The following is a 25,710-nucleotide window of genomic DNA, read 5'->3' on the forward strand; positions in this document are numbered from 1 at the left end:
TAATCAGCAGTGAATAGGACATATGTATGAAAGGCACATGATTCAGGTTCTCCGGCATTTATAAAGAGGTGTCTCAGGGATTAGAAAGGTTACTGGCATGTTTCTACTGCTGCACATATTTTTATTGGAATTGTTTATGCGGAGGCTTTTTTATTTTTATGTGCAGTTACAGCAGACCAGGAATAGTTCTAGATTTTCAGCATTTCACTATCTCTGAAGTGATAAATCATTGTCCCTAGTCACTGTCATGATATCCTCTAGTAGAAAATGAAGCTTTTCTTGCTAGAAACATTAAGCATGCAATTGTAGCTACTTGGGATTGTTTGCTTATATACCTTAATCAAACTAAACTGAAGACAATCCTCTGAAAGACCTCAAATCCTCTGAAAGACCTCAAACCATTGTATTCTGGATGGACAACAGTAACTGATGTTTCAACATCGGCTTCTTTTATATGAAATCTTGATGTAACACTATGCACAATCTCTAAGGTGAGTATTGTGGTTGTCCTGAAAGAGCTGTTTATAGGACCCTAACATGGGCAAGTTGTGACATGATGCATTTGTAAACTATAGCACTCATGTGATTGACTAATGTCTGATGTCAGATCTGTGGAATATTTCTGAGAATATATAATGCAGATTTAACCACTGCAATCATGCATACATTATGAGAATGTGGTAGGGCACTACGTTGTAGAAAAGGTTAGCATTGCTGCCTCCCAGTGCTTAATTCTCACACTTTGACTGGTTTGCCTTCTGTGCAGAGTCTGAAAGTCCTTGCTGTGTTTAGCATGTGTTTTACCTTTCTTCAACACTGCATAAAGCAAAGCACTTCTCTTACTCCCTTCAAAGATAATTTGAACGAAGGGATGGGTAACACCAAAGTCACCCCTATTCTAATACCCCGTGTCTCTCATAGATATGAGAAACATAAATATCCCAACATATCCTTGTTTGGCCCATTTTCATATTACTCTTATGCAAGATATAAGGCCTAAAAACTCACATGGGAATGTAAGGCTAGAATTCTTAAGCTCCTCCCAGATCAGCAGTATAGTAAGTCCCTGTCAATCACTGAACCTATGAACATTCAGAAGTCGTGATGCCAGTACACTGCAATGTTCATGAGAGCCTGTAAGTGTGTATTTTGACTGAGAGTGTATATGTGGCATGAATCCAGTGCATCCTGTAATAGACTGGCATCTTAGTCAGGATTCATTTCTTTGCCTTTCACATGCTGTGTTCTTTGAATGGCTATGGCACCCTTACATCTGTAAATTAGATTAAATGGGTAATGAAAGCAAAATCTAATGAAGGAATTAAGGAAGGAACATAAACAGTAGTTATACTTTTGATGAAGTAATATTCTTGGAGGCTTTGTTTCTGAAAAGGAAATTCTGAGAAATTAGACACCTGGACTGTAGCTTGCTTTCACTTATGAGCAGAAAGTTGTGAGTGCTTTCCTATTTTCTTTTTCTTTTTTTTCAATCTAGTATAAACCATGGTTTTCCTTTACATGCAGTTGTGTAAAAATAGCATTAGATTGCTTACACATTACACAGCTATGTCACACTATATGCATGTCTTCATGTCTGTGTATATTATTGTGTGTGTGTGTGTGTGTGTGTGTGTGTGTGTGTGTGTGTGTGTGTGTGTGTGTGTGTGTGTGTGTGTGTGTGTGTGTGTGAGTTTGTGAGAGTGTGTCTGTGTGTATGTATGTGTTTGTTGACATTACCTAGACTATGCTACAGGAATACTGGATTTCCAAAAATCATATGTCTTCATACAGGAGGTTAAGAATTATGGCAGCTTACCTTAACTATAAAAAAGAAAGATTGACTGAAATAAATAGCAGAAAGGAAGATGATTTTTTTTGGGTGGTGGGGACTTACAATTTAATGCCTCCCACATCCCCACACAAGGAAGTTTACATTTTGTATCCACCTCCTTGACTTAATAAACTCCACACTTGTTCTGTAGTAGGATAGCCATCTTGTTTTTTTGTCTTATAGTGTGCTTTTACCCGAATACTGTTAGCTGCACATACTCCTGCCAGTGCAGAATATTTCTCTTGTGAATTAGGCAGTATGAATACTGAATTTGAAGCCACAATGAGATGCAAATGAGGACTGTTATGCACAAAACATTCATGAGACAAATGCATTTGGATATTTTATGATTTGCTCTGCCCACTCATGCATGGTTGTGCAGTTTGCTTAGCAATGTAGCACAGCAGTGGATACAGATATCCACAAACAGACATACATGTATTTATGTCATATCTGATAGGCAAATGCACAAAACCTGGTCATTATTGTGACGTCATTTGCTTTTAGAAACTTTTTTCACTAAAACAAAAGCACCCATCAGTCAATAGCATTCTGGGAAACTCAAATTTCTGCGTCTGCATTTTCCTGTCTCCCTTTCACTTTAGGATTTACAATTTTGCAAAACACTATGGGGTAACATAATCTTTCCATGATAGTTAAGAAAAAGAAGCATTGCTAGCTTTGAAGAGAAAAATAATCTATTATTGTCATCTTACTTTAACACAGGTATGTGAATTTTATTTTGTCAGTGCTTATCAGATTAGATAACTAGAAATGTTTCTTAGGGCAGGATTCGAACACAGTTTTATGACTGATGAAAGGTAATGCCTTGAACTTGTCCTACTTTAATTATATGCTAACAAAGTAATTAACAAACTGCTGTTGTTCTCAGTTCTACATCTGTGTGACTGTAGAACCTGTTTTCTTTCCAGCAATTCTTTAGAATTATAAGTAATACCTTGGAGCTGTGTGTCCAAAAATTATGGTGTGGAACTGTGCAGAGATATCTGTCCCTGCACTGCTGTTGAACCATAGGGCAAATGAACTGGAAGCTGATCAAACAACTGTTCTCTAACACACAGGAGTGATATACATCCCTTTGTCCCCAGTGTGATTACCTGTGTCCATAGCTGCCATGCCAGATGTCCCACTTAAGCTCAGACAGATATATGGCCAAAGGTTAGATGGTATCCATCCCCACTGTAAGTACATGTTGAGCTATTACATACGTGCACACACCTGAAATATGTGCCTGTGTGTGTGTGTGTGTGTGTGTGTGTGTGTGTGTGTGTGTGTGTGTGTGTGTCTGTGTCTGATACTTCTTTATGATACTTCCTGACATTCCAGTTAAGTCACAAAACTGTAACTATTGTGGTATTCCCTGCTGTCCAACACAATATGTGAATTATCCTGACATTAACTGTTTTACTTATTGGATAAGCTAGTAGATACAGTTCCACTACTATGTGTACATGTCAACTGCAATGTATGTGTGCATATATATATATATATATATATATATATATATATATATATATATATATAATCTAATGCTGCTGAGTTATATCCAACTCCCGTAGTGACCCATGGAACATCTGATATCATACACAGCATTAAATAGGCCAATAAAGTACAGAAGTAGATTGTCATGCCTTTCGTCTGTGTCACACAGAGATACTGTTGGACAGCTTACAGTCTCCAATCCACCTGCAATGCATTGAGATGAGGGAGGAAAGAGGAGTACAAAGATCAACATGAACACAAAGAGGACACAGAACGCACTCCAGCTAAGAACCGAAACAGAGAATGCCTTACTCACTGAGCCAGGGTGCTGCCTCTCCATCACATACAGAAGGGTTGTCAGAACTCACTCACCCTTTACTGTACAATGTGGATGTAGGTTTCCTACCTTCACAGATGTAAGATGCCCTGTATGTACAATGAGCCTAATTTGGACAGAATGTCTTAGAATCTCGTTGTAAGTTATGACTTCATGAGCCTGTGTGGGACAGCCACCGACAGCTAATATAGAGGGACTTTCTTTCTTTATTGTCCTTTCTGAATATTGCTATGCCTGTTTCACTTGCAGTATTAGAGTTAATCACTGATTAGTGATATACAAATCAGGTCAAAATGACTGGACTTTCCATGGTTTAGCATAGGTTGGATTGTCCTAAAGTCATAGAATTTATCCCCTAGGTCATTTATTATTTCAGCATTTCCATATCTCTTTTAACTTATTTCTGTTTCAAGAGATGACAACATATTAAAATCATGTCCTGGTATCATCTGGAAGTTGGTGGAGAGGGTTGAGGCTGTCAGTTGTTGTCCCTGTGGTGTCGGATTTAATTCCCTCAGCTCTCATTTGCCTGCTATGTGATCCGGAGCAAATTACTAAACCAGATATTGCCCCTGGGTCACCACTGAAAAGGGATTGTGTATCAATTTGACTGACATGGTTAACAAATGGGCATTATTATTATAAACAAATAATAGTAACTATTATTATTACTATTAGTTTTATTATTATTATTATTATTATTATTATTATCATACAATACATTTTGTAGTATGCAGAAAAGAAAACTTTTAGTCACTGTTTGTCTTCCTTTCTGTTATAAGACAATATATGCTTATTAAAATAAAACTGTTGCCACTATATCAAACTGCAATTCCTATATTTGCAGCATTTAACTTCTTTCAAAAGCAGGGAGTACTTGAGACTCTGGGTTACCACATCTCCAGTACACGTGTAGTTTTATTTCTTACAGTGAAGCACCTTTTATCACTTATTTTTTTTTTCTTTTTTCCATATCTGTTCCTTAACTTTCCTTCCAAATACCAGTGCCTCATCTAAAACTGCATCTTATCATCTTTTTGCAATACAACAAAATAATTAGATTTCTGAATTTCTCTCTCTGTAATCACATTTTTATTTTGTATTGTTTTTTTTTAAGTTCTTCAAACTCGCAGTCTCAACCTTCATTTCTGCATCCACCTCAACATCATTTGCTATTTTTCACCAACTTCTCCTTTAGAAAAGATTTTCACTTAGATTGCCTTAAAAAGGAGTTACCTGAGTATCCTTTTCTTGTAATTTAAATCCAGCACGTTTCGAGGAGATAGATTAAATGACAATAATAAGAACTACATCTAAATCAGTCAGTATAAAGATGCATTAATATTGGCCTTACCAAACTCACCGTACATCATCTAGTAAGATTTTCTCAGAATTTATTTTTTTTATCCCTTACCTTTTATGTGTGCTATTGAAATGCTTTAATTGCGCTTCTGTTAAAAACATATCCATATCCGCAAAACTCCAATCTCCTTCAGGCTTTGGAACCCAACCTACATCTGTAAGAGCCCCATTCCCTCTAACTATTTATTTATTTATTTGTTTATGTATTTATTGATCATCTCCATCTTTACCATTACATTTATCTCAAGTTTCTGTAATGCTTATAGATGCAAACATTGAGTTTAAATTTTCTTTGCTGACTTTTTTGGTTACTTAGCTACCCAATCTCTTGCTAACCAAAAATGTATTCCTAGATAATTCACTGCTTTCATTTCCACAGGCTCACTCATAGTCTTATCGAGTCATAGATTGTTACTAGGCTGACAACCCAGGGGGGCCTTCCTAACCCTAGCCAAGTTTTCCTGAAAGAATAACAATGTCCTATATCAAAGTCGAACATTGAGGGCCAGGCATTTATAAGCTACATATGTCCATAACAGACATGGTTGCCAGGCCTGCTGCAAATTTCCTAATCCCCATCCACGGGTCTATGTTGCTGTTAAATTGGGTAATACACAAACACAGCCTCACCCGGATAGGAAGCCAGTTTCATGGGAAAGAGTCTCTGGGACACCTGTCTATCTCTCCAGAATGTTCTATTTAAGTCATAAACAAAATTCAGGTCCCTAGACTTTGCATTTATGTTACTGTTTGAGTGTGGAAGATGCAAGAGATTTATAAGTGTGGCATTTGTGGGATGTCTTGTAAGCTAGTCACCGATCATCCCTCATTAATCTATAGGAGGGTGAGTAGAGGGAAAGGGCTTTAAGGCACTCTGCATAAGGCAGGTTTGTTATGCCTTATATTATTTTTGTAAGGAACCTTGGAGGTTGCTCTAGCTGTTGCATATGCCTGGTCAATATATACCAAATGGAGCATTATGACTGGTGTGATAAGGGCAAAGTGCAGTGGAATAATGACCTATTTGGACCTAGATGCCATACACTTACTTATATGTTGCAAAACATGAAAGGATTTTCTCATCACTGTGGCCACATGGTGATCGAAGCCAAGGTTACTGTCTTCATGCGTAACCAGATCACTGACTACTGGGTCAACTCTTAGGGGTGTGTTATAAACATGGTAATTAGCTGGGATGGTTGACTTCTTAAGGGGTACACTTGTACATTTCTTAGCATTGAATTTAAGACCATAGCTTTGGCACTACTCGTTAATCAGAGATAGGCCTTCTTGAAGAGTGATAGTGTCTGTGGGGTAGTCAATGATAACCCCAGCTTGCAATCATCTGCAAACTTATTCATCCCATACATTTTCAGCTTTTGCTTCCACTTTAGAGAAATAAGTGCCAAAAAGGAGCAGGCCCAATGCTGAGCCCTGCGGGACTCCACTAGTTACTAGCCTCTTGGTGGAGGTGGCCTTATCTATTTGACATCCTGGGTCCTATCAGTAAGCCAGTTAGCTATTCAGTGGGTAATAAATTGGTTTATACTTAAATTACTGAGCTTCTCTATAATGCCTGAGTGGGGTATTGTATCAAAAGCCTTGGCCAAGTTGAGGTAAGCTGTGTGCACAATCTTGCCATCATCCATTGCTTTGGTGACCCTCTCAAAGAAGTTACCTGGATTGGTGGTTGGACCTCTTATGTGCAGGGGAATGATTGCAACCATCTTCCATTCCTCAGTCACGAAACCTGACTCTAGGCTCCAGTTGAAAAGTGATTTAAGTAGATCAGGGAAGTCATGCATCATGTATTTAGTAAGCAGCCTGGAATATTATCTGGGCCCATCAGTGCAGCATTTTTGGTCCTGGAATGTGCATTGAAGACCTGTTCCATAGTAATGGTTCAGAGAATTGTGGCATGTAGTATTTCTTTTGGACTATCGGGAGGGTAGGGGGGGGGGGGATTTCAGCTGAACTAGTCAGCCAAAAGGTTGGCAATGGGTTCTGGTTCAGTGTAGGTGATGTCACTTGCAATAAGTTCTGCACATTGTTGTGTATTTCCTCTGAGGTTACACACATAGCTCTAGAAAGCTTTGTGATTGTCTGCATGAGAAGCTGTTTTTTCTTCAACTTTACCCTAAAGTATTGACTAACCCTGTTATCTGCCTGTTTAGATTGGGCATGTTTTTTTTTAGTATGTCGGGCTTTGTTCTTCCTACATTTGGCCAATATTTTTTTTATGACTGATATTGTGATTGCACCAGGGTGATTTGTCTTTTGAGTTTGTCTTATTCTTAGTACATGTGGACACAGCTTGTTCTATACAGCTATCAATATGACTGTATAGTGATTCTGAAAATAGCTCAACAGATGCTATGGTGTTTACTGATTTTGAAGCTGCTTTGGGTTTAGCCAGGGTTACCTTTAGGATTGTTCCTAAAGGTTTTTGGTTTTCCTAGGTATCTGGATTTAATTTTTATTTCAGCCACTACTGCCTTATAATCAGATCTGATGAGCAAGGACATTACATTAGGTAAGAAACATTGTGTCCCCATGTTTGTGAGTACAAGGTCAAAGATATTTGTTCCACTGGTAGGAGTGTTACAGGATGTTGGTATTAATGACGTTTAGGAATCACTGGGCTTATGCATTAAAAGTGGTGTAGGATTCCCACTCTATAGCGGGGTAGTTGAGATCCTCCATGAATATCACATTGGTTTGAATGGTGAGGGACTCTAGAACATTGAGGCAGGTAGTATGGTTTTCCTGAGACTTTGAGGGGACCCTATAGCTTGTAAGGTTATGGCATAAGCCTCTGTTTATGGTGAGTATAAGTTCAGGTGGGTCATATACTTTAACTAGTCTGGATATGATGTTGATTTTAGAATAGATTGAGACTCCTTCACCTTTAGTTTCCTCCTGTGCAGTAGCTTGTCTGAAGGTGTGAAAGGCATTATAACATTACATTGCTGGCATACTGTCTTCAACTTTAAATCATGTCTCCATTACTGTACCGATATCTATAATCTCCAGGGAGAGGAAGACTGCAGGGAGTAGAGTTTCTTATTAAGACTGCTTGCATTGAGTAGTACCACCTTCAGATATTCCTCCAGAGATTCAGTTAAGTAGGGAGATTTATCAGTTTGGCATTGATTAAAAAAGGCACAGTTAAATCAGCACCCACAGCTGCGCATGGTAACACTGTATCCAATGCCTCTACTGCTAGGATAGAGGGAATAAGTGCAGACCATCCCTGCAAAGTAGAGTGGTCTGTCAATCATGTTGTCTCAGGCCATCAAATATTGTACCCCTTGGACTGACACCAGAAGCTAAGGTATTTGTTAACTTGTTAAAATCAATCAATTTCTGCTGATAGCATGACATCATCCTTGGAGAGGGCAGTATGCTGATCGATGCTAGGCTCATACCTGCCTAAGATACAATCAGCGAGCTCGATCATGTCTCGCTTCATATAGTCAAGGGAGGTACATACCGTCTCAGGTCACTAAAACCCACATGGACTATGAGAGTCATACTGGTACCTGTGGTTCACTGACCTGAGTGCCTGTGTGACTTGAGTGATCCTAGCCCATGAAAGTCACTCCTTACTCACTCTGGCGAGGGGAACATCTGTGTCACACTAGAAAATCACCAGTGACCTTGAACTCTGTCTGAAGAGCTTAGCAGTAGATGCATTGGATACAGTGTTACCGTGTGCAGCTGTGGGTGTTGGTTTAGCTGAGTATTTATTTGATGGCTGTGGACCTTTTTTATGATTGTGCTGTACAGGCGGTCTTAGTATTTTAGGCAGGTTACCTATAAGTGCTCAGCATAATTTGTTTATGTGTAGGGTCTTTACCCTTTCCAGTAGGCCTGGTGTAGGTGTCACTAACAACCTTCATAGGATTAGTTTTGGTTGTATGAAAGAATTTTGCCTCCAGTGTCAAAATGTATTTATACCTCACAAGAAATCTGGACAAGGCCAAAAAAAATGGGGGACAAAGGCCGAAAAATAGAAACAGATTTAAAAATTGCTCTTAGAAAATTGATAAAGTAATAGGATTTGTGTTAACATACATTTTCTAAGGGATACAAGGCCTGAAACTCAAATATATATCATTATTTAGTGACTTTACTTCTCAGTGATTTATCAGAAAATCTCAAATTTTATGAGGAACAGACCAAAAATATTAGGCAAAAATCTGGACATTCTGGGAAAATCTGGACAGTTAAAAGGTATGCCTCTTGCATACTTTATCAGTTTTATAAGGAATAAATGAGTTGTCAGCGTACATGAGGCAATTGCTACAATGCCTCAAATACTTTTCTCAACCAGATTGGCCACAGAGAGAGTCAAGAGATATGTATCCACGGCTACTGATCTAGTAAGAAGGAGTGAGGGAAATTTAAATATTAAATAGATCAATAGCACAAAGAACTTGATGAGCAATGCTCAGCTATGCACAAACCACTTTTTAGTAATTTAAAATATCTGTCTAGGCAATAAGGGCATTTTAAGAGAAAATTATACTGTGAGAGATAAGCGTCTACATAGATTACAAGGGGGAATTACACTGCAAGATATAGATGTCTGCACAGATCACTGCTAGATGCGACTGTGCTGAGAACATCATGTCTAACTAAAGACTGTAAAAATGTCAAACAACACAGATATTCAGCACAGAGACACTCAAGTTAATGCAGCTCTGACAAAAACATTGCAAGAAACAAGTGTTGAAATAGTGGATATGGTAATGAAAGCTTTAGCTTGTTCGTAGGTTATGATGACCCAAGCACTGGGCAACTGTGATGCTTAAATATTATCAGAAATGTGTTTAAGAAAACACAAACATGGCTCTGTGGCCATTCAGAAACCACAAAATCTTCTTTCCTTTACACAATCCGGGACAGAAAATTACTCTGGTTCCCTCTATTTACACTAAAGTGAAACCAAGGCAGTTCTAACTAAGATTGTAAAAAGGGTCAAAAAGTGCAGATATCTAACACAAAAACACTCAATTAATTTGCTCCCTGTGAAATAAAACAAGTGCTGAAACAGTGGATATAGTAATCTAAGTCGCAGATTTTGTAAAGTTTAACAGAACCCAGCAACACTCTTCTTCTCAAGTAGCATGGTCACCAAACGTTGCCAAATGCCTCAGACACAGATATTCATATTTTAAACAAGCTATCCCTCTAGCCAATCAAATAAAGGCACAATAAGACTTACACCAGTAATTCCCAGCTCAGAAGGGCATAGGCTATCCTCTTCTGCCGTAAAAGTTTAGACAACTAACCTTCCTAATGTAAAATAGCTGGTTTGGAGCCCAAGCACTTAAACCAGAACAAAGACACTAAGAATAACAGGCACAACAATAAACCTTTACCAGCAGTTCCCAGCGCAAAAGGGTTTAGGGTACCCTCTCCTGCCTAGGTGTATAGACCACAAACCTTCCTAATGTAAAATAACTGGTTTTGAGCCCAAGTACTTAAATCAACACAAAGACATTTTAGAATAGCAGCCAGAATAAGCCTTCAACCAGTAGTTCCCAACTCAGAAAGGTGTAAGCTACCTCTCCTGCCATAAGAGTGTAGACTGCACACGTTTCTAATGTAAGATAACTAGTTTGGAGCCCGAGTGCTTAAATCAGAACTAAGAGACTTAGAATAACAGATACAATGTAATCAGGCTACTAACAAGCAGTAATAAATGCGGCAGATTAAATGCAACTTAACACTTTAAGAACATGCAGCAAAAAGCTAAATAAAGAAGAACAAGCACCAGTACAGTAAAAGCAGCTGAATAAAGTGCAAGTTTTTAGTGATTGGAAAGGTAGAAAACGAAGATAGTTCAAGTTTAAGAGACCGCGACAACGGAGAACACTGGACTGCACCATAGTTTTCGCCTAACTCTCAGAACTTTACAGCAGTTGCATAACATCTAGGAGATGCTGCATATCATCTTAGCTCTCAACTTCTTTGCTCAATACACAGGGGCAAACCTAAAAATAATGGGTAAAAAAACATTATTGTTACTCATACCTTTCAAGTGACCTCATTATGATGAATGTTCCTCATTTTGAGTTTTAAAAAGTCCAGTTCCTTATTTGAGTCTTAAAAAGTCCATGTTCCTCACTATTCCACATTTGAAGGGCACATTACGCATTCAGTGTTAAGAATTTTTATAATTAATGTCACTGACAGCCAAGTAGGATCTGCTCAGCAGCAATGAAAAGCTTTTCACTTTTCACATATATAGGGGCAGTAACAGTTTCAGGTGATAACAGGGAGCACTAGACTTTGTGTAACCATGTCACTCAGTATTCTAGATTTGCTATTAACTCATGGTCCAGTGTTCTCCATCATTGCCTAAGAGACTAAGAAGGGGGTTTGCACTGCTTAGTAGAATGAGCTGATGAAATGAGACTGAGAGGAGTGTCCAAAGTTAGATTTATAGTAGGCTTGGACAACTCAAAAACCACCAAACGTAAAAGCACAACAGGAGTAGGGCAGGTTGTTGGGAAAAATCAAATGCAGAGATCAGCAATACTTAGGCAGAGAACAAGTCACAATGCACTACAGCTAAAGATGCCACTAAATACTTGTAGTTAAATGAAGGATGCTATTTCTCAGCTTCTTCAACTAATTTGATGGATTTTATTCATTATCTGCAAAATAATTATTTTCTAACCGACCCAGCCCAGACCTCTTAATACACTGTTTTCAAAGCAGAACAGACAGGAAATGATGTATGTGCTTAGTATACAGAAAGTGATTTTAGTGTTTGAATTTGACTCTGATGATGCCTTAGCATACTGGGCGAAAGCACTAAGTCTATTTCAATTGCATTTAATAAAACTATGGTCATTTTGAACTTTGTGCAGTGGTTTTACATTTTGAGTTATTAGTGGCAAATCATAAATGAATAACTCACAGGGACAACGAGAGACAACCCCCTTCCCCAGAATTCACCCATCAGTCTACTTTTGCCAAACAACCACTATGTATATTCTACCTGTACCTGAACAGACCCATTAGACTCTCCTTAACAGAAGCCTCATACAACTAAAACCAGCAAGGAGATTCACACGGTACTAGTGTCCATGCAGTTTATTAGCCGCGTTCATCAGAAAGACTTCATCATAATACAAATTCACCTTCAAATTCACTCAGTTAAATACTACACCCAAATCATATTCATATAAAACAATTATTCAGTTTACACCATCAGTTAAAGCATTAAAACAATTAACTATTTAAACTTGTTAACACACACTTTTGTTTCTTAAAAAAACATGTAATATTCACTGCATCATTAAGTACAGGGTTTCTGTCTGCCAATAATTTAATTTTCTGTGTATCTGTGAATTTAAATGCTGTTCATACTTGTGCCATTGGGTCCTTGTACATAGCCTGTACTAATTCCATCAGTGTTTTTGGGACTGCTGACCATCACAGGACTACCCAAATCAGCTGTACTGGGATCTTGTCTTATATTTCTCTAAGGCTTGGAATATCCAGTTGGGCTTTTTCTAAGAATCAGCTTCTTCACAAATATCTGTCTCAATGCAAACACTGGGGCAGTTATAATACGTTCTGAACTGATTCTGAACTGCTCATCCCCCATAGGTTCATGGGTGTTTACTAAGCTAATGACCACAAGGGTCTATTTAAGCCTAGGCACGCATCCCAAATCGCTGACAAGTTCTGGTATCCTTGGTAAGTGTAAGCAGGGGCTTTTGAGATGAAACATTTACAAGCAGGGGCCTGGGAGATGAAACATTTACAGGTTGTCTGTGTCCATTAGAGACATAGGTGCCAAACCAGGGATGAATTTCCTGTTCCCCATCCAATTGTCTAAGTTACACTTGAACTGGGTTAGGGAGGAACTCTGCTTCACATGGATGGGGAACCTGTTCCAGAGATGGGGTAGCCTTTGGGATACATTCCTGCCTCTCCAGCAGGTCCTATTTATATCGCTGGTCAGGTTTAAGTCTTTAGAATGGGTAATTCTGGCTCTCTTTGTACTTCCTTTCATTTATCAGCCATCCTCACCATAACTTTCATGACACGTTACCTCTATACTGTCCACAGTTGTGAGTATAGCCATTGTTCTTGTACACTGGTACTGGTATGCTTATTTTCCAGTAATCTGGGATATGCCTCTCTCTCTCCATACTGCTGTAAGTACCTGCAGGAGCAATTTTACTCTGACTCACCCAATATCTTGATCAGATCTAGTGATTTCCCTGACTTAATTTTCCTTTTTGCTGCTCTTACTTCAAGGGTGGCATCTTCTTCCTCTTTCATTATAGGCTGTTTCTGGTGTAGTACAGCTTCAGTGTTTTTTTTATTATTATTCAGCAACTGCCTGAAGTATTCTGTCTATTTACTTTTAATCTCTTATGTAAGGGCAGGCAGGTTGTTGCAAGCATTCCTTATGAAGAATGTCTGATGGCTATCTTATTTATCTTTTTGTCTTTGCATTGCAACCTGTTAGAGTTTCTTTATGCCATTTGCTGAGTCACTTTCCAGAAGCTGTTTGAGTGCCTCTGATGCCTTGTTCTTTGCTATTGCAACTCATCTTATGGCCTGTTTGTTAGCCAATCAGTATTTCCTCTTAGCCTGGTTCATCTTTTCCGTCTCCCACCTTTTCCTGCATTCTTTGTCTTTTGATGATTTCCTGGACATCTGTATTCTACCACCAGATTTCCTTATGTAGCTTGCTTCCAAACCTGGCTCAGTCAAGTATCTGTTCTGTAGTCCTCTCAGTTGCTGTTCCAGTCTTCTTCAACTCTGCCTGTTTCCTGTTTTCCTGAGGTACTATAACCCTGAATATTTCCTTGAACTCTAATGACTTCTCTCCAGTCAACTTCCAGGTCTTCACCTTAGTTGCTGTTGATATTAAAGCTTTATCTAACAAAAACGTATAAATCTGTATGATGAAATTTATCCACTCTCAAATTCCAAAACTTTTCAGTTCTGTTACCAAACAGAAAGAAACCTGGTCCAGTTCTCCTTTTTCGCCTTCTTCTTCAGTACTTAACTCTAAAACTAAACATTTCTTTATTCTACACTTCTGTGTCTCCTGCCTCATTTAGTAGGAAGACTTCCATGTAACAACTTCCATATAAAATGTGATGCAGAGTTAACTATTTTCTGTATAGCAATTCAGCAATCATTCCCAGTGAAAGTTTTCCAAATAATGGAGTCATTCCGATGTCTTATTTTAATTAGCAAATGTTCTAATTTTATTTTCCCAGTCTCCTGTCTAAATTTCTCTTAATCTATTTAAGTATGCCATTAAGAAAGCAAGGTAAAAGTTGGCTTAGTGGGAACAGACTGTTCAACAAAAATGAAATAAATATATTCATTTTCTGCTTTTATACCATGTTTGTTATGGTGCCCAACATATAGTATATTTTATAAAGCGTTCTAAAAAGTAAGATGTAAGGTATTTATACTACTAATATATAGACAGGGATTTGTATTTTATACACAAAATGCAGTTTGATATTACACAATGGATTGTAATTACTATTAAAAATGTACACACTGATTGGCAAACCAGTTAGCATGGTCACTGTAAATAAAATGTTCCACACTGGCACAAATATGGTCAGATTCCTTTCTTTCTCCATGCTGATAAGTGGAAAATTTAAAATGTGAAATAAAAATGTTCGTAACTAGGAAACTTTTCTGTGGAGCAGGACAATGCAATACAATACATAAAAAAAAAAAAACCCACCAAAAATGTTTATGCCGTGAGAGACACTACAAATAGCTCCATGATATATATTAAAAGTCTTTACCTGCTGAAACACGGATGTCCCTCAATATTTATTGACTTCATTCTGCAGTTATGTGCCAGAAAACAGCTAATCTGAAAAACAGACTACACATTCTGTGAAAGTATACTTCAACCATGTACACTATCCACAAGAAATAAAATATTAAAAAAATAAAATAAAATGGCTGAGATGAAAATGTACTGGGCAGCCACAGCACATACCCAGTACATACCTGTGATACCTTAGACACAGCACATACCCAGTACATACCAGTGATGCCTTAAACACAGCACATACCCAGAACATACCTGTGATGCCATAGACACAGCACATACGGAGTACATACCTGTGATGCCTTAGAGACAGCACATACCCAGTACATACCTGTGATACCTTAGACACAGCACATACCTAGTGCATAACTGCGATGCATTAGACACAGCACATACCCAGACTATAGCTGTGATGCCTTAGAGACGGCACATACCCAGTACATACCTGTGATGCCTTAGACACAGCACATACGCAGTACATACCTGTGATGCCTTAGAGACAGCACATACTCAGTACATCCCTGTGATACCTTAGAAACAGCACATACCCAGTACATTCCTGTGATGCCGTAGACACAGCACATACCCAGTACATACCTGTGATGCCTTAGACACAGCACATAACCAGTACATACCTGTGATGCCTTAGACACAGCACATACCCAGTACATACCTGTGATGCCTTAGACACAGCACATACCCAGTACATACCTGTGATGCCTTAGACAGAACACATACTCAGTACATCTCTGTGATACCTTAGAAACAGAACATACCCAGTACATCCCTGTGATGCCTTAGACACAGCACATACGCAGTACATACCTGTGATGCCTTAGAGACAGCACATACCCAGTACATACCTGTGATGCCTTAGACACAGCATATACTCAGTACATACCTGTGATGCCTTAGACAAAGTACATACCTGTGATGCCTTATACACAGCACAAACCCAGTACATACCTGTGATGCCTTAGAGACAGCACATACCCAGTACATCCCTGTGATGCCTTAGACACAGCACATACCCAGTACATACCTGTGATGCCTTAGACACAGCACATACCCAGTACATTCCTGTGATGCCTTAGACACAGCACATACCCAGTACATACCTGTGATGCCTTAGACACAGCACATACCCAGTATATACCTGTGATGCCTTAGACAGAACACATACTCAGTACATCTCTGTGATACCTTAGAAACAGAACATACCCAGTACATCCCTGTGATGCCTTAGACACAGCACATATGCAGTACATACCTGTGATGCCTTAGAGACAGCACATACCCAGTACATACCTGTGATGCCTTAGACACAGCATATACTCAGTACATTCCTGTGATGCCTTATACACAGAACAAACCCAGTACATACCTGTGATGCCTTAGAGACAGCACATACCCAGTACATACTTGTGATGCCTTAGACACAGCACATACTCAGTACATACCTGTGATTCCTTAGACACAGCACATTCCCAGTACATCCCTGTGATACCTTAGAAACAGCACAAATCCAGTACATCCCTGTGATGCCTTAGAAACAGCACATACCCAGTACATACTTGTGATTCCTTAGACACAGCACATACTCAGCACATGCCTGTGATGCCTTAGACACAGCACATACTCAGTACATACCTGTGATGTCATAGACAGAGCACATATCCAGTACATTCCTGTGATGCCACAGGCACAGCACATATTCAGTACATACTTGTGATGCCTTAGTCACAGCATATACCCAGTAAAAACCTGTGATGGCTTAGACACAGCACATGCCAAGTACATACCTGTGATGCCTTAGACACAGCACATACGCAGTACATACCTGTGATGCCTTAGAGACAGCACATACCCAGTACATACCTGTGATGCCTTAGACACAGCATATACTCAGTACATACCTGTGATGCCTTAGACACAGTACATACCTGTGATGCCTTAGACACAGCACAAACCCAGTACATACCTGTGATGCCTTAGAGACAGCACATACCCAGTACATCCCTGTGATGCCTTAGACACAGCACATACCCAGTACATACCTGTGATGCCTTAGACACAGCACATACCCAGTACATTCCTGTGATGCCTTAGACACAGCACATACCCAGTACATACCTGTGATGCCTTAGACACAGCACATACCCAGTACATACCTGTGATGCCTTAGACAGAACACATACTCAGTACATCTCTGTGATACCTTAGAAACAGAACATACCCAGTACATCTCTGTGTTGCCTTAGACACAGCACATATGCAGTACATACCTGTGATGCCTTAGAGACAGCACATACCCAGTACATACCTGTGATGCCTTAGACACAGCATATACTCAGTACATTCCTGTGATGCCTTATACACAGCACAAACCCAGTACATACCTGTGATGCCTTAGAGACAGCACATACCCAGTACATACTTGTGATGCCTTAGACACAGCACATACTCAGTACATACCTGTGATTCCTTAGACACAGCACATTCCCAGTACATCCCTGTGATACCTTAGAAACAGCACAAATCCAGTACATCCCTGTGATGCCTTAGAAACAGCACATACCCAGTACATACTCGTGATTCCTTAGACACAGCACATACTCAGCACATGCCTGTGATGCCTTAGACACAGCACATACTCAGTACATACCTGTGATGTCATAGACAGAGCACATATCCAGTACATTCCTGTGATGCCGTAGGCACAGCACATATTCAGTACATACTTGTGATGCCTTAGTCACAGCACATACCCAGTATAAACCTGTGATGGCTTAGACACAGCACATGCCAAGTACATACCTGTGATGCCTTAGACACAGCACATACTCAGTACATACCTGTGGTGCCTTAGACAGCACATACTCAGTACATACTTGTGATGCCTTAGAGACAGCACATACAAAGAACATACCTATGATGCTTTAGGAACAGCACATACCCGGTACATTCTTGTGATGCCTTAGACACAGCACATACCCAGAACATACCTGTGATGCCTTAGACACAGCACATACCCAGTAAATACCTGTGATGCCTTAGACATGGCACATACTCAGTACATCCCTGTGATGCCTTAGACACAGCACATACTCAGTACATACCTGTGATGCTTTAGACACATCACATACGGAGTACATCTTTGTGATGCCTTAGACACAGCACATACTTAGTACATACCCGTGATGCCTTACACACAGCACATACCCAGTACATTCCTGTGATACCTTAAACACAGCACATACCCAGTACATACTTGTGATACCTTAGACACAGCACATACTCAGCACATACCTGTGATGCCTTAGACACAGCACATACTCAATACATACCTGTGATGCCTTAGACACAGCACATACCCAATACATACCTTTGATGCCTTAGGCTCAGCACATACCCAGTACATACCTGTGTTGCCTTAGTCACAGCACATACTCAGTACATCCCTGTGATGGCTTAGAAACAGCACATACCCAGTACATACCTGTGATGCCTTTAGACATAGCACATACTCAGTGCATACCTGTGATGCCTTAGACACAGCACATACTCAGTACATACCTGTGATGTCATAGACAGAGCACATATCCAGTACTTACCCGTGATGCCGTAGACACAGCACATATTCAGTACATACTTGTGATGCCTTAGTCACAGCACATACCCAGTATAAACCTGTAATGGCTTAGACACAGCACATGCCAAGTACATACCTGTGATGCCTTAGACACAGCACATACTCAGTACATACCTGTGGTGCCTTAGACAGCACATACTCAGTACATACTTGTGATGCCTTAGAACAGCACATGCTCAGTACTTACCTGTGATGCCATAGACAGCACAAACCCAGTACATACCTGTGATATCTTAGACACAGCTCATACCCAGTACATACCGGTGAAGCCTTAAGCACAGAAGATACTCAGTACATACTTGTGATGCCTTAGAGACAGCACATACAAAGAACATACCTATGATGCCTTAGGAACAGCACATACCCAGTACATTCCTGTGATGCCTTAGACACAGCACATACCCAGAACATACCTGTGATGCCTTAGACACAGCACATACCTAGTAAATACCTGTAATGCCTTAGACATGGCACATACTCAGTACATCCCTGTGATGCCTTAGACACAGCACATACCCAGAACATACCTGTGATGCCTTAGACACAGCACATACCCAGTACATACCTGTGATGCCTTAGACATAGCACATACTCAGTGCATACCTGTGATGCCATAGACAACGCACATACCAAGTACATACCTGTGATTCCTTTGACACAGCACATACCCAGTACATATCTGTGATGCCTTAGACACAGCATATACTCACTACATACCTGTGTTGCCTTAGTCACAGCACATACTCAGTGCATACCTGTGATGTCTTAAACACAGCACATACCCAATACATACCTTTGATGCCTTAGGCTCAGCACATACCCAGTACATACCTGTGTTGCCTTGGTTGCAGCACATACCCAGAACATACCTGTGATGCCTTAGACACAGCACATACACAGTAAATACCTGTGATGCCTTAGACATGGCACATACTCAGTACATCCCTGTGATGCCTTAGACACAGCACATACCCAGAACATACCTGTGATGCCTTAGACACAGCACATACTCAGTACATACCTGTGATGCTTTAGACACATCATATATGGAGTACATCTTTGTGATGCCTTAGACACAGCACATACTTAGTACATACCCGTGATGCCTTACACACAGCACATACCCAGTACATTCCTGTGATGCCTTAAACACAGCACATACCCAGTACATACTTGTGATACCTTAGACACAGCACATACTCAGCACATACCTGTGATGCCTTAGACACAGCACATACTCAATACATACCTGTGATGCCTTAGACACAGCACATACCCAATACATACCTTTGATGCCTTAGGCTCAGCACATACCCAGTACATACCTGTGTTGCCTTAGTCACAGCACATACTCAGTACATCCCTGTGATGGCTTAGAAACAGCACATACCCAGTACATACCTGTGATGCCTTAGACATAGCACATACTCAGTGCATACCTGTGATGCCTTAGACACAGCACATACTCAGCACATGCCTGTGATGCCTTAGACACAGCACATACTCAGTACATACCCGTGATGTCATAGACAGAGCACATATCCAGTACTTACCTGTGATGCCGTAGACACAGCACATATTCAGTACATACTTGTGATGCCTTAGTCACAGCACATACCCAGTATAAACCTGTGATGGCTTAGACACAGCACATGCCAAGTACATACCTGTGATGCCTTAGACACAGCACATACTCAGTACATACCTGTGGTGCCTTAGACAGCACAAACCCAGTACATACCTGTGATATCTTAGACACAGCTCATACCCAGTACATACCTGTGAAGCCTTAAACACAGAAGATACTCAGTACATACTTGTGATGCCTTAGAGACAGCACATACAAAGAACATACCTATGATGCCTTAGGAACAGCACATACCCAGTACATTCCTGTGATGCCTTAGACACAGCACATACCCAGAACATACCTGTGATGCCTTAGACACAGCACATACCCAGTAAATACCTGTGATGCCTTAGACATGGCACATACTCAGTACATCCCTGTGATGCCTTAGACACAGCACATACCCAGAACATACCTGTGATGCTTTAGACACAGCACATACCCAGTACATACCTGTGATGCCTTAGACATAGCACATACTCAGTGCATACCTGTGATGCCTTAGACATAGCACATACCCAGTACATACCTGTGATTCATTTGACACAGCACATACCCAGTACATATCTGTGATGCCTTAGACACAGCATATACTCAGTACATACCTGTGTTGCCTTAGTCACAGCACATTCTCAGTGCATACCTGTGATGCCTTAAACACAGCACATACCCAGTACATACCTTTGATGCCTTAGGCTCAGCACATACCCAGTACATACCTGTGTTGCCTTAGTCACAGCACATACTCAGTACATCCCTGTGATGGCTTAGACACAGCACATACCCAGTACGTAACTTTGATGCCTTAGACATAGCACATACTCAGTGCATACCTGTGATGCCTTAGACACAGCACATACCCAGTACATACCTGAGATTCCTTAGACACAGCACATACCCAGTACATACCTGTGATGCCTTAGACACAGCACGTACCCAGTACATACCTGTGATGCCTTAAACACAGCACATACCCAGTAAATACCTGTGATGCCTTAGACATGGCACATACTCAGTACATCCCTGTGATGAGTTAGACACAGCACATACCCAGTACATGCCTGTAATGCCTTAGACACAGCACATACGTAGTACATCTTTGTGATGCCTTAGACACAGCACATACTCAGTACATACCTGTGATGCCTTAGACACAGCACATACGTAGTACATCTTTGTGATGCCTTAGACACAGCACATACTCAATACATACCTGTGATGCCTTAGACACAGCACATACCCAGTACATACCTTTGATGCCTTAGGCTCAGCACATACCCAGTACATACCTGTGTTGCCTTAGTCACAGCACATACTCAGTACATCCCTGTGATGGCTTAGACACAGCACATACCCAGTACATACCTGTGATGCCTTAGACATAGCACATACTCAGTACATACCTGTGATGTCATAGACAGAGCACATATCCAGTACATACCTGTGATGCTGTAGACACAGCACATATTCAGTACATACTTGTGATGCCTTAGTCACAGCATATACCCAGTATAAACCTGTGATGGCTTAGACACAGCACATACCCAGTACATACCTGTGATGCCTTAGACACAGCACATACCCAGTACATACCTGTGATGCCTTAGCACATACCCAGTACATATCTGTGATGCCTTAGACACAGCATATACTCAGTACATACCTGTGTTGCATTAGTCACAGCACATACCCAGTACATACCTGTGATGCCTTAGACATAGCACATACCGGGTACATACCTGTGATGCCTTAGACGCAGCACATACCTAGTACATACCTGTGTTGCCTTAGTCATAGCACATACTCAGTACATCCCTGTGATGGCTTAGACACAGCACATACCCAGTACATACCTGTGATGCCTTAGACACAGCACATACTCAGTACATACCTGTGATGCCTTAGACACAGCACATACCCAGTACATACCTGTGATGCCTTAGACATAGCACATACCCAGTGCATACCTGTGATGCCTTAGACACAGCACATACCCAGTACATACCTGTGATGCCTTAGACACAGCACATACCCAGTACATACCCGTGATGCCTTACACACAGCACATACCCAGTACATTCCTGTGATGCCTTAGACACAGCACATACTCAGTACATACCTGTGATGCCTTAGACACAGCACATACCCAGTACATACCTGTGATGCCTTAGACACAGCACATACCCAGTTAATACCTGTGATGCCTTAGACACAGCACATACCCAGTACATATCTGTGATGCCTTAGACACAGCATATACTCAGTACATACCTGTGTTGCCTTAGACACAGCACATACTCAATACATACCTGTGATGCCTTAGACACAGCACATACCAAGTACATACCTGTGATGGCTTAGACACAGCACATACCCAGTACATATCTGTGATGCCTTAGACACAGCATATACTCAGTACATACCTGTGATGCCTTAGACACAGCACATACCCAGTACATATCTGTGATGCCTTAGACACAGCATATACTCAGTACAAACCTGTGATGCCTTAGACATAGCACATACCCGGTACATACCTGTGATGCCTTAAACACAGCACATACCCAGTACATACCTGTGATGCCTTTGACACAGCACATACCCAGTACATACCTGTGATGCCTTTGACACAGCACATACCCAGTACATACCTGTGATGCCTTATACATAGCACATACTCATTACATATCTGTGATGCCTTAGACACAGCACATAGTCAGTACATACCTGTGATCCCTTAGACACAGCACATACCCAGTACATATCTGTGATGCCTTAGACACAGCACATACTCAGTACAAACCTGTGATGCATTAGGCACAGCACATACCCAGTACATACCTGTGATGCCTTAGACATAGCACATACCCGGTACATACCTGTGATGCCTTAGACACAGCACATACCCAGTACATACCTGTGATGCCTTAGACACAGCACATACTCAGTACATACCTGTGATGCCTTAGACACAGCACATACCCAGTACATACCTTTGATGCCTTAGGCTCAGCACATACCCAGTACATACCTGTGTTGCCTTAGTCACAGCACATACTCAGTACATCCCTGTGATGGCTTAGACACAGCACATACCCAGTACATACCTGTGATGCCTTAGACATAGCACATACTCAGTGCATACCTCTGATGCCTTAGACACAGCACATACTCAGTACATACCTGTGATTCCTTAGACACAGCACATACCCAGTACATACCTGTGATGCCTTAGACACAGCACATACTCAGTACAAACCTGTGATGCATTAGGCACAGCACGTACCCAGTACATACCTGTGATGCCTTAGACATAGCACATACCCGGTACATACCTGTGATGCCTTAGACACAGCACAAACCCAGTACATACCTGTGTTGCCTTAGGCTCAGCACATACCCAGTACATACCTGTGTTGCCTTAGACTCAGCACATACTCAGTACATCCCTGTGATGGCTTAGACACAGCACATACCCAGTACATACCTGTGATGCCTTAAACATAGCACATACCTGTGATGCCTTAGACATAGCACATACTCAGTGCATACCTCTGATGCCTTAAACACAGCACATACCCAGTAAATACCTGTGATTCCTTAGACACAGCACATACCCAGTACATATCTGTGATGCCTTAGACACAGCATATACTCAGTACATACCTGTGTTTCCTTAGACACAGCACATACCCAGTACATATCTGTGATGCCTTAGACACAGCACATACTCAGTACAAACCTGTGATGCCTTAGACACAGCACATACCCAGCATATACCTTTGATGCCTTAGCCTTAGACATAGCACATACTCAGTACATACCTGTGATGCCTTAGACACAGCACATACCTGTGATTCCTTAGACACAGCACATACCCAGTACATACCTGTGATGCCTTAGACATAGCACATACTCAGTGCATACCTGTGATGCCTTAGACACAGCACATACCCAGTACATACCTGTGATGCCTTAGACATAGCACATACTCAGTGCATACCTGTGATGCCTTAGACACAGCACATACCCAGTACATACCTGTGATGCCTTAAACATAGCACATACCCAGTAAATACCAGTGATGCCTTAGACATGGCACATACTCAGTACAAACCTGTGATGCATTAGGCACAGCACGTACCCAGTACATACCTGTGATGCCTTAAACATAGCACACACCCAGTAAATACCTGTGATGCCTTAGACACAGCATATACTCAGTACATACCTGTGTTGCCTTAGACACAGCACATACTCAGTGCATACCTGTGATGCCTTAGACACAGCACATACCCAGTACATACCTTTGATGCCTTAGGCTCAGCACATACCCAGTACATGCCTATGTTGCCTTAGTCGCAGCACATACTCAGTACATCCCTGTGATGGCTTAGACACAGCACATACCCAGTACATACCTGTGATGCCTTAGACATAGCACATACTCAGTGCATACCTCTGATGCCTTAGACACAGCACATACTCAGTACATACCTGTGATTCCTTAGACACAGCACATACCCAGTACATATCTGTGATGCCTTAGACACAGCACATACCCAGTACATACCTGTGATTCCTTAGACACAGCACATACCCAGTACATATCTGTGATGCCTTAGACACAGCATATACTCAGTACAAACCTGTGATGCCTTAGACATAGCACATACCCGGTACATACCTGTGATGCCTTAAACACAGCACATACCCAGTACATACCTGTGATGCCTTTGACACAGCACATACCCAGTACATACCTGTGATGCCTTAGACACAGCACATAGTCAGTACATACCTGTGATCCCTTAGACACAGCACATTCCCAATACATACCTGTGATGACTTAGACACAGCGCATACCCAGTACATACCTGTGATGCCTTAGAGACAGCACATACCCAGTACATACCTGTGATGCCTTAGAGACAGCACATACCCAGTACATACCTGTGATGCTTTAGACAGAGCATATACTCAGTATAAATCTGTGATGCCTTAGGCACAGCACATACCCAGTACATACTTATGATGGCTTGGATACAGCACATATGCAGTACATCCCTGTGATGGCTTAGACACAGCACATACTCAGTACATACATGTGATGCCTTAGACACAGCACATACTCAGTACATACCTGTGATGCCTTAGACATAGCACATACTCAGTACATACCTGTGTTTTTTAGACACAGCACATACCCAGTACATACTTGTAATGCCTTAGGCACAGCACATATTCAGTACATACTTGTGAATCCTTAGACACCGCGCATACCCAGTACATACCTGTGATGCCGTAGATACAACACATACCCAGTACATACCTGTGATGCCTTAGACACAGCACATACCCAGTACATACCTGGGATGCCTTAGACACATCACATACCCAGTACATACTTGTGATTCTTTAGGCACAGCACATATTCAGTACATACTTGTGAATCCTTAGACACAGCACATACTCAGTACATACCTATGATGCCTTAGAAACAGCTCATACCCAGTACATACCTGTAATGCCTTAGACACAGCACATACCC

The 25,710-nt window shown here is 40.9% G+C and overlaps 1 protein-coding gene across 1 annotated transcript in view; it reads left to right on the forward strand.

Moving 5' to 3' along the window:
• Nucleotides 1-25,710, forward strand: part of SPOCK1 (SPARC (osteonectin), cwcv and kazal like domains proteoglycan 1) — a 2,429,073-nt gene that overhangs the window by 1,496,026 nt on the left and 907,337 nt on the right. The gene's annotated exons all lie outside the window — the stretch shown is intronic.

The sequence above is a fragment of the Protopterus annectens genome, chromosome 4.part0, assembly GCF_019279795.1.
Source record: "Protopterus annectens isolate FY-2018-M chromosome 4.part0, PAN1.0, whole genome shotgun sequence".
In the NCBI taxonomy this organism is placed as follows: domain Eukaryota; kingdom Metazoa; phylum Chordata; order Ceratodontiformes; family Protopteridae; genus Protopterus; species Protopterus annectens.